Genomic DNA, 10,213 nt, shown 5'->3' on the forward strand with positions numbered 1-10,213 from the left:
AAAAGCCAAATAAACCACGAACACACTGACATTTTAATGCATTGTAATCGAAGTGGGAACCCATCGGAAAAAAGCTGCTCCCGTTGTCTTTAATGTATTGGCGCGTGTTTACATATTGAAATTTTGTTTTTGAATCGCCAATTACAGACAAACCAAAAACAAACTATGCACACGATCGAATACTTTTGCATTTTAATTTGTTGACTCTACCAATTTCTATGATATTTGATTTTATGCGCGTTCATAGACTGTCCACATTTCCTGAAAATTAATTGCAATTCATAAAAATCCTTTCCAAAATTGATCGATTTGGTAATTGGTATGGCATGATTTTGCGAGTGAAGTAAAAAGTTTTTATTGCTACATTATTTTTCAAGATTCCGATAAATTCATTTTTTATGTTTTCTGATAAAACCATCACATTGATTCATCTGATGGCATTCCCTGGTTAACAATTTTGTTCAGTTCAAAGTATCTCAAATAAAATGTTGGCAAAAAAAACAATAATCAATAAATCCTTAGCAAAGCGAACCTTTAACCAATGTTGATGAAGAAAAAAAAAATCTTCGGCCTCAAGAACAAAGGCCTGTCAAAACACTGTATTTCATTCATATATTGGTGAAAAAAAAAGTTCAATGGGTGCGTAAATATGTGCGAAAACAGAATTTTGTCAAAGGTTATGAACGAATAGGTATTTGTGAATGGAAATCTACTACATGAAGTTTTATGATCTGTCTGTCGCCATTCGGATTTGTCTAATCACATGCAAAAAAAAAGGAAACGTATTTAAATTTATGAATAGCCCAAAGGTTTCTTTCCCATTTCACCGAAAGTTAAAAAGAGAAAGAGACCGAAAACAAGAAATTGGCTTATGATGTGGGAATTCCCCACACCATTAAGCGATAATACACTTCAAGTTTCCTTTTTTAAGCATCTTTTTGGAGCATATCACTTAAAACAATAGACATAGTCAAATATACGGGCCAATAAAACTATAGTTCTTCATTCGGCCAAAATTTAAAGAGAACAATGTTTTTTCATGTACCTGCTGCATTTTTATTTCAAAGAAAATGAAATAGGAAGTTTGTTTCAAGCATTGATGCTGTTGATCGTGATATGCACCATTGAACATGATGAAAATTGCTTATTACTGACAGTGATGAAAAATAATATGAAAATGTGCCTTGAAATCTTTTCGATCACTAGAATATAATGAAAAGTTGAGGGGAAAATTAAGTATGTAAGATTTGAAAAAAAAAACTGAAACTTGGATAAAAAAAAAGACTAAAAAAAGTGATTCCAATTAGGAGATAAGTCCCTTTATCATCTATATGTATTTATACACCAGATTATGTACAGTAATATTTTATTTTCGGCACAAAATTATGGAAGCTCAGTAAATGTAGTAGTTTCGAAGAGATATAAAACGAAGTTAAATCAATAGCAATAGTTTTTATCTTTCTTTATTCATATTTAGCCAAAACAAACAAGTATATAAAGGTAAAAAACAATTTCAATCATATTTTTGTTTTGTCAATGAATGCAAATTGCCGTTGCAGTCGAATCGTTTTTTTTTTTCTTTGATTGTTGTAGACATTGTGAGAAAGAAGAACATAAGAAATTGGCTTAAGGTGGGAATTTCCCCGCACACGTTTGCCGTTAAGTGTTAATACACTTCAAGTTTCTCTTTTTTTTTGTTCGAAGATGTTTTTGGAGTATATTACCAAAAACAATAGACATACTTAAACATACAGTGCAATAAGAACAATAGTTCTAACTTGGCGAAAACTGAGACTGAACAAAGTTTTACAAGTACCTTAGTCATTTTTTTATGGTTATCAATATACAACAGGAAGTGTCCCGAGCAATGCTGCTGTAGCATACTAAGAACGTTTCATTTTTTGAATGCATGGAGAAGTGAAAATGTATGCATTTTCAATTGTATTCTTCAATAGAGTGAAAAAGATGATGGCAACTGACAAACCAAATGACAAAACACTGTCTTTCTCAAAGCATGAATGAAATTTTGTCTGATTACATCACAAATATATAAATAAACAACTATGAACAATTCACGATAATAGATATACCTGCTTTGGCAACAATAAGCATGTGGTTCGGTTTCATTTGAGTTTGTTTCGGCTCTCTTTCTCTCTATCGCAACAATTTTTTTTTTGGTTTTCTCAATGAATTTCTTTCGATATCGCTTTCCACATTTTCGTCTGTGTTTTATGTAGTTATGAAATCATTTAAATGAGAAAAAAGCACTTATTAAAAGAGTTATTGTCTAACAAAATTGGGGTATGCATAAAAAACTGTACTGCACAGTGTTGACCATCATAAATTCTCTCTTTGTCTCGCTGCCATGGCAGAGAATAAAGTTATAAAGAAATATATTAACTGCGAATATATTTGCTACGAATAGATTTTGCACTTGATCGGATTATTACCAATGGCAAGAATTTCTCTCGGAAGAAATACCCAAATTTTGGTAGAATAATATTTTGGCATTTTCATGTGCAAACAAATCATTATTATCTCTTCTTCCGATTTTTGTTTTTCTTTGTTTGTTTGTCTTTCTTTCGTTCCGATGCATAAAAAAAATATACACAAAAATAATTTGTCGGACCAAAACTATACATAAACGATTGGGAAATTTTGCAAAAATGAAAAAAACTCTTGTCTTGGCGGTGTAAATTTATAAGATTCAATCCAATTAAGGCTCATTTGTAAATCGAGTAAATACCGCCGACTCGACTTAACGACTTTGTGTTGACTTTGGCTGTCGATGTTGTTGTTACTGACTTAGTATTTGAATCATTTAACTGAACCACCTTACAAATGCATTTCACCGTCCAACCTCGTTTGAACCCTTAATCTTTGTACATTGTAGGCGAAAATACAAAATCTTCCGATCACAATGTGCTTTTCATTCTTTTGTTTGTACGTCTTTTTATTTGAAACAGATTTTCATTTCGGCAACTGCAATTGCGATCGACCACACACAACTCCATATTTTTTATCACGTTCACACGATTCGTGTGTCATCGATTCAATACGATGTCGAATCGATCTTGTTAAATTTTTTTTGGTCATGATTCGTTTGTTTGTTTGTTTGATATCTTGTCTTGTCTTGTTTTCGGTGCTTGGAATTTTCTTTGTTGCTCTGTCACTTTCTTGTCAAATATATATTTTTATTGTTATTAATTGAGAAAAATACACATGTTTTCTTATTGTTGTTGTCATTATTGTCATCGGCTGCTTTGTTTGATTGTCTTTCTGAACATGCGGATCAGATGCGTACCAGAATAAAACAAAAAAACTTGCTACCGAATTTTACGATTCAATTGCGATTGCTTCGAATCAAAACAAGTGTTCGCATCGTTGAAAACGTGATATGGTCTATCTCTTTCCAGAACAGCGGACACAGTGATAGAACAAAAACGAAGAGAGAAAACAGAAATGTAAATGAAATAAATATTAATTTAAATCTAAATATTCGTCGTCTACATGTCTCTGAATTCGTGGAAAAAAGAATCAAAAAATTTTGCCACGAAATCTGGATACTATTTCTTAATGAAAATTTACCGTGTCTGTCCTCTATTTTTTAATTAATGTAATGAAAAAAAAACTTCCTTTCAACACAATTCGAATATGTAATTGTACTACCTTAATTGGATTGAAGAACACTTACACCAAATTCTGCACTGAATGAAAATAGTTTAATCACGCGTGTCAATGACCAATCGTTCGTTTTGAAATCACTGCCGACTTGCCGATGGATTTGATACAAATTTGAAAACGATGTTGGCACTCACAATGTTTGCCATCGACTAAATTTCATTCCCACTAAATTTCAGTCTCACGTTTTGGCGCTTCATAGGTGGTAATTCATTTTTCCAAATTTTATTTATCTTTGTATTCATAAGATTTTGTTTGATCGTCATTGTGTGTGACGCTGATACACATTATCAAATCTTATTTAATTAAATTGTTTTCTTCGAAGTAGTGAACAGCGACTTATAGATTTGTTTAAGTGTGGCGTTGAATCTGGTTGAATTAGATTTGTTTACTCACAAAACGTATCTGATTTTATTTCATCAAATGAAATTGATTATAAAAGCCGATTCTTCATTACTCTAATTTTGTTAAATTGGAATCTGACTATCTGGAATTGTCGCATTCATTTCAACGAAGTTTTTTTTTTACATCATCTTCAATATTTTCTTTGTTAAAAAAAACTCAAGTTTCATCGCATTCGATCATGACATTTGTTTAATGGATGCAACGAAAAAGTAGTTTATTTGAGCATCCGTTCAACAGCTTAAATACATCATAGGCTTTCGTGTGAAAATGTCTATCTACAACTGAAAATTGTCCATTCATATGACTAATTACACACAATGTGGTTGAAAATAGAAATTGTTGAATGTTTTATTTGTGTGCTTTTTATTTCCGTTTTCGAATTTGGGCATTTTCTCTTCATATGAAAGATTTGAATAAGAATACGGCCCAAACCAAAGCCATTTGTCTTATTTACATAACATGTGAGATGACCTAGGCGGTGTGGCTTTTTAACTAACATTTTCCATAGATGTCATTTTGGTGGTAAACGATCAGCTACCCCAATGCAGTCGAGGTTACACCAAATGGAAAAAATCTCAATCGTCCAATGTGAACCACATCAAACTTGAACAAATCGCATTTATAATGAAAAAATTGTCACACTCGAATCAAATAAACGAAAATATCATTAACCATTTTCTTTTTTATTTGCAATCAACCATTATGTGATGAAAGAGAGAAAAAAAGCCGAAGCGGAACACCCAAAAGATTTCTTTTATGCCAGCGATATGTAAACAATAAAAAAGAAGAGCAAATGAAGACGAGAAAGAATGAAGTCTTCAATCTCTCACAGAATAAATGCATTGCATTCAATGGGGCAAGTGAAACGTTAAATCTATTGAATCAGTCATTTCAATAGATTGATAAACAGTAGCAATGATATATACGGATAGTTTTCTTCAAACATTTTTTTTTTCATACAGCATTCAAAAGCAAATACACAACGGTTTTCAGTTACATCATTTCATTGACAAATGTTACGGCCTTTTGTGTATGCAAATGTCAATGGATCACGTTGTTCTCGGACGGCATTTTTTTTTCTCTCAGCGCCATGCGGTGGCCCGAATACAAGCGATCTTTTATTCACATTTGGAATTGTCACTTGGAGAAGAAAATTCATGCAACAAAACATTAGACCACAATCTTGAGAACTCCGACACCAAAAAAATAAACAAAAATCTGAAGGAACCATAGAATTGACAAATTTTTTGTTTTCATTTCAATGTTTTACAAAAGGGCTTGAAAAATTATCACCAAAGATCGACTAGATTGCGATGGGCTGTGAAAGAATATTAAATATGTAATTAACTTGTGAAAAAAAAAAAAAAAAAAATTATATAGTGATGATTGGAAAGTGATGAATTTCACTAGATTGAGACAGTCTTCGAATATCAATAGCAGCCGGTTGATAAGAAGAAAAAAAGAATATCGGGAATTGAATAACAACTGCTCAGTGTCTATACTGAACCGTCAATCAATCGCATTCAATACGATGTCATGGCACGAATATAAGGAACAAACAAACGACAACTATGCTTTTTTTTATTCTTTTTTTATTGTTGCGTTTGAGGGAATATTTTTCGTAAATGCCACACACATTCATTCCGTGTAGAGAGAAAATGATTGCAATGTAAACCGCACACAATTCTTATCTAAAAATGGAAAGCATCAAGTGTTCATTGTAATTTGTTTGTCATTAACAATAGCCGATTTGATGTATCATTGCATATATATTTTGATGATGGTAATTTTGAATTGGATCGGCTTTTAATGATTCTTGTTCGTTTTTTATTTTCAAATTTTTTTCTATGACAATAATGAAATCCTTTATTCGAACAATAAAGAAAAAACATTGAATTCCAACGAATTCTCTATTTTTAATTATTTTATAATTGCATCAAAGTTAACGGCATTGTGATATGTCAAAAAATTGTCTTATCATCTTTCATAATATTGTGCAAAAAAAAACGAAGCATTTTGCAATTTTAAATGTTCGCGTTTGTTTTGCGATAAAATGAAGCAGTTTTACGAGTTGGCTAAATAAAATCATTTCACTGAAAATACACATTTTTACGTCTTATTTAGCCAGATAAATATACTATTGACATGGTAAACACCTAATTTCGACGCAAAACAAAATGTAAATTTTCAATTTTTTTTTGTTCTTTCATGTAAATCGGCGACAATGAGCGAACGAGTTTTTTTTTCTTGATGAACCAAAAATTTAGTAATCAGTCAAAATATCACATGTAAGCTAGTCAATCATTCGACTTTATAGTAAAAAATACAGTTCAACAGAGGAGAAGGGTAAAAAAAATCTGAAACCAATAGATATATATGATATATCTGTGTGCGAATGTGTAACAACGATAACAATGGAAACAATCAAATAAAAGTAAACATGCAATTAAGTGAAGCGACTGATATCGATGCGGAAAAATGTTCTCTGAGAATTCTCTGCCGCGAACAAGTAACGAACAACGGCTAGAGGTGTTGAAAAATGTGTATATCGTGTTTTGTGTGTGTCTGTGTTGTGTGTCGTAAAGGGATTGAAAGCAGAGCAAAGCAAAAAGCAATATAAGAAACGAAATAAAAGGTGAAATAGCTTCACTCGCTGAAACGATGTATACACTGACACGAATGCGATTCATAAGGTCCGCCTCCCACGTTCACATCTACAGCATTTATTGTTGGTGTTATTATTATTTTTCTTTCATTTCAGTCGGTTGGCTATCTGTTTACGTCTCTGTCGCTCCTACATACGTATTTGATTTCTATTATCTATGCGCGTACAGTTGAACCAGGTATCGCTTAGTGTGCGAGAGTGTATGCATGTGTGCTTTTTTCATCGTTGTTTTTGTCACTCTTTTTTTTTCGGCTCAAGCACCGCTTTTACGCTAAATGAAAACAATATTCTACGATTTAAGAGACCTTTTAAGTTTAGTTGGTTTGATTTCCACGCAACATTTTAAAATCATTATACACTCAGTATTTTGCAATCAACGAGAGCGAAAGAGAGATAGAAAAAACATTCATTATTTAGCATAGTCTCATTTATTTATTCTCTCTATTCATCCGTTCAATAAACAAAAGTAACACACAAATAACATCTATTCCGTGTCTATGCGCAAAAACATATAAATTCGAGACGAGACAAATCGTTGAATGAAATTAGAGGCGGTTCCAAAATTCACAACAAATCAGCACTAAAAATTGCTTGCCATAACATCTATCGATACACTGTACATACACTGCTTGGCCTCATGTTTGTAATCGTTTTTTAAGGCATCGAATCCACTGTCTGCCGAAAAACAACTATACTTTTGTACTATCGCTCCAATTTTAACTGTTTTTTTTTTTTCAATTTAGAAAAAAACGAAAATTTGTACCTCTTAAAATGGTTGGGTTTCTTTTTCGCATGCCACAATCGAATAGTAAATTCAATCTGTCTGTGTTTTTCACAATGTTCTACTTTTTTTGGGTTCACAGAAAAACATCCCATATAATTGAATGAATAAACTATATACTCATTGCATATCAAATAAAACAAGTTCTGGCAATGAAATTATTGTATAGTTTCTGGAGCTTCTGGGATAAGTTTTTCAATCATTTTAATGGGAGAAGGTCTTAAATAGAATCTGTGATTAGCGACAGGCGTAGTTTAGGTACTGATCGAAAACATATGATTCGTCGTAAAAAAATAAATAAATTCGATCAAATTCACATCAAATCGATGAAAACATGTCCACCCCATTAACCCTGATTTATGAAGAATCTTCTTGAAATTGTTTTAGTAAAAAAAAAACTTTCATGAAGTTATCTGCGTTATTTCGTTCGTTTAAAATCAAGCTGAAAGTTATGGGCCATTGCGTCGAAAAATCATGCGCCGTAACATCAAGATAAGATCATTTCGTTGTGTTGGCATCTGTTTCGTCTCATTTCTTTTTATTTGACGCTTGATCATCAAGCCCAACAATTTATGTCATACTTTATCTATTTTCGTTGTTCATTTACGCAGATTTCGGACGATATCATTGGTCAAAAATGTTCCAAAGCAATCAGATATAGATTGAATCTTTTAAGAGACAAAAAAAAAAACGGTGTACTGGCGAAACATACCAATGGTCGATCGCGCGCATATGCGATCGAAAAACAAAACGAACCGAAAAAAAAAACAAAATACAGAGACCAAAGCGAAAAACGGAATTGGGGAAGAAATGCCACGAAACAGGAGCACAAAAAAAGGAAACGGTAATAAAAATGTTCAAAAGCCACAGAAATATGGCACGAAGAGGGTGAAGATGACCGAGCGGGAATAATTTTTACTGTATGCTCTCTGATGTCTACTATCTGATGTGTAGAGTGCATGTGCCGTTCGCGCGCACGCGTGTGCTCGTTTCTTTCCCGTCGTAATCCTTGTTTAAGGACTTTGTCACATTTCGATACATATGTGATTGTTCCGTTTTATTTTCGTTCCCTTTTTTTCTCTCTCTCCATGTAATTTATATTGTGCGTGCGTTCACGTGCAAACACATATTATTAGTTTGGTTGGCTGTTGTTGTTGTTGTTGTTGTTGGTTATTCGTATTTTGCTCCCTATTTCAATGTTGAAAATAAGCAAGCGCTTCATAGAACGTATGGTTATGTACGTTCGCGACGCCATAAGGTGAATCCGTTACAGAAATAAATTCGACCAACAACAAAAATACACTGTAAAAAAAGTGCATCTCACTAAAACTATTGCTTTGAAATGCATTTTGTGAAAAGTAAGAGAATTACGCGATCTGGTGCATTAATCCCTATACTTAGAGTACTCTCTCGCTTAGCCCCCTCCCTCTCTCTCTCTCTCTCTCTCTCTCTCTGTCTTTTTCTCGTTCGCCCATTCTCTTGTCCAAATTCGCCGTTAGCCTCAATCAAATAAACAAACGAAAAACTGACCAAATGCACAATAACATATTTCGAATGCAGTTTAATTATTTTGGAAGAATCCTAACGGAATTGTTAGAAATGCACGTACATACGTATTACAATATGACGCACGGATCAACCGATCAAATTCCGCTATTACAAGCTGGAATGTTGGAAATTCTTAACGGTTGAACCAACAAAACAAATGTCGTTCGCAAAAAATAAAGAGGAACACGAGAGAAAAGAACGTAACACAATAACAAAAGAAAAGGAACACAAGCATATGAAAGGAAAGCAAATTATTTCACCTTCTTCCACCTACCGCGCACTTCACCACGGCATTTTAATCCCAATTCGAATGCGATTACGACGGCAACAATGCAACCGATGCAACTGCAGTGCGCGCATGAAAAATAAGTAGAATAGTACGCCGTTTACACCCGTTTTGTTTTCGTTTTCATTCTTTTATTTTGGCTACAATTTCTTAAACAAGCAAACCCGTTTTAATTTTTTGGCGGCTATTTTAACTGTTTTGTGTGAACCAAAATGTGTTGCGCGCTGTTAGTTTAAATTGCACTTAATTTTTTTTTTCGTTGTGTGTTTTTCCATCGAGTTCATTATTGAGGCGCTAAAACTACGTAATACAACGTTTGCATTGAAAACATTTCAAAGCAATAAAAAAAAAATGAACAATTTTCCCTCGAATATAAGAATTGAATCGTAAGAAGGACGAATCAAAATCAATGATTGCAACTCAGAATTAAATTTCAGAATGAAGAACAAAAAAAAATGTTTAATTCACATTTATGAGACCTCATTAAGTACTTATCACAAAGAAGAGAGGAAGAGAGAAAGACGGTATACATACGAATAAAATAACAAACGGCATTCAATCAAGTATTGGAACAGAACATAATTTTTAACAAATCTCATAAATGTTACACAAATCAATAACATTTAACAAAAAGAAAAACGAATGATGACGAAAGGTATACATGCAAACCGTCTCCAAATGAGAGTTAATCGAACGAAGAGTAACAAAGAATGAAAAGAGAAAAGAAATGTGTAAAAATGCGCTCGAAAACGAAATCCGATAAAAAGGCAAAAAAAAAAAAAAACACGGAAATTGGATAAACGGACACGACACAGGCCAGTGTTTGGAAATAAAATATATTCATCGA

This window comes from Contarinia nasturtii, unplaced genomic scaffold, assembly GCF_009176525.2.
Source record: "Contarinia nasturtii isolate CC-2019 unplaced genomic scaffold, AAFC_CNas_1.1 Cnas_scaffold_630, whole genome shotgun sequence".
In the NCBI taxonomy this organism is placed as follows: domain Eukaryota; kingdom Metazoa; phylum Arthropoda; class Insecta; order Diptera; family Cecidomyiidae; genus Contarinia; species Contarinia nasturtii.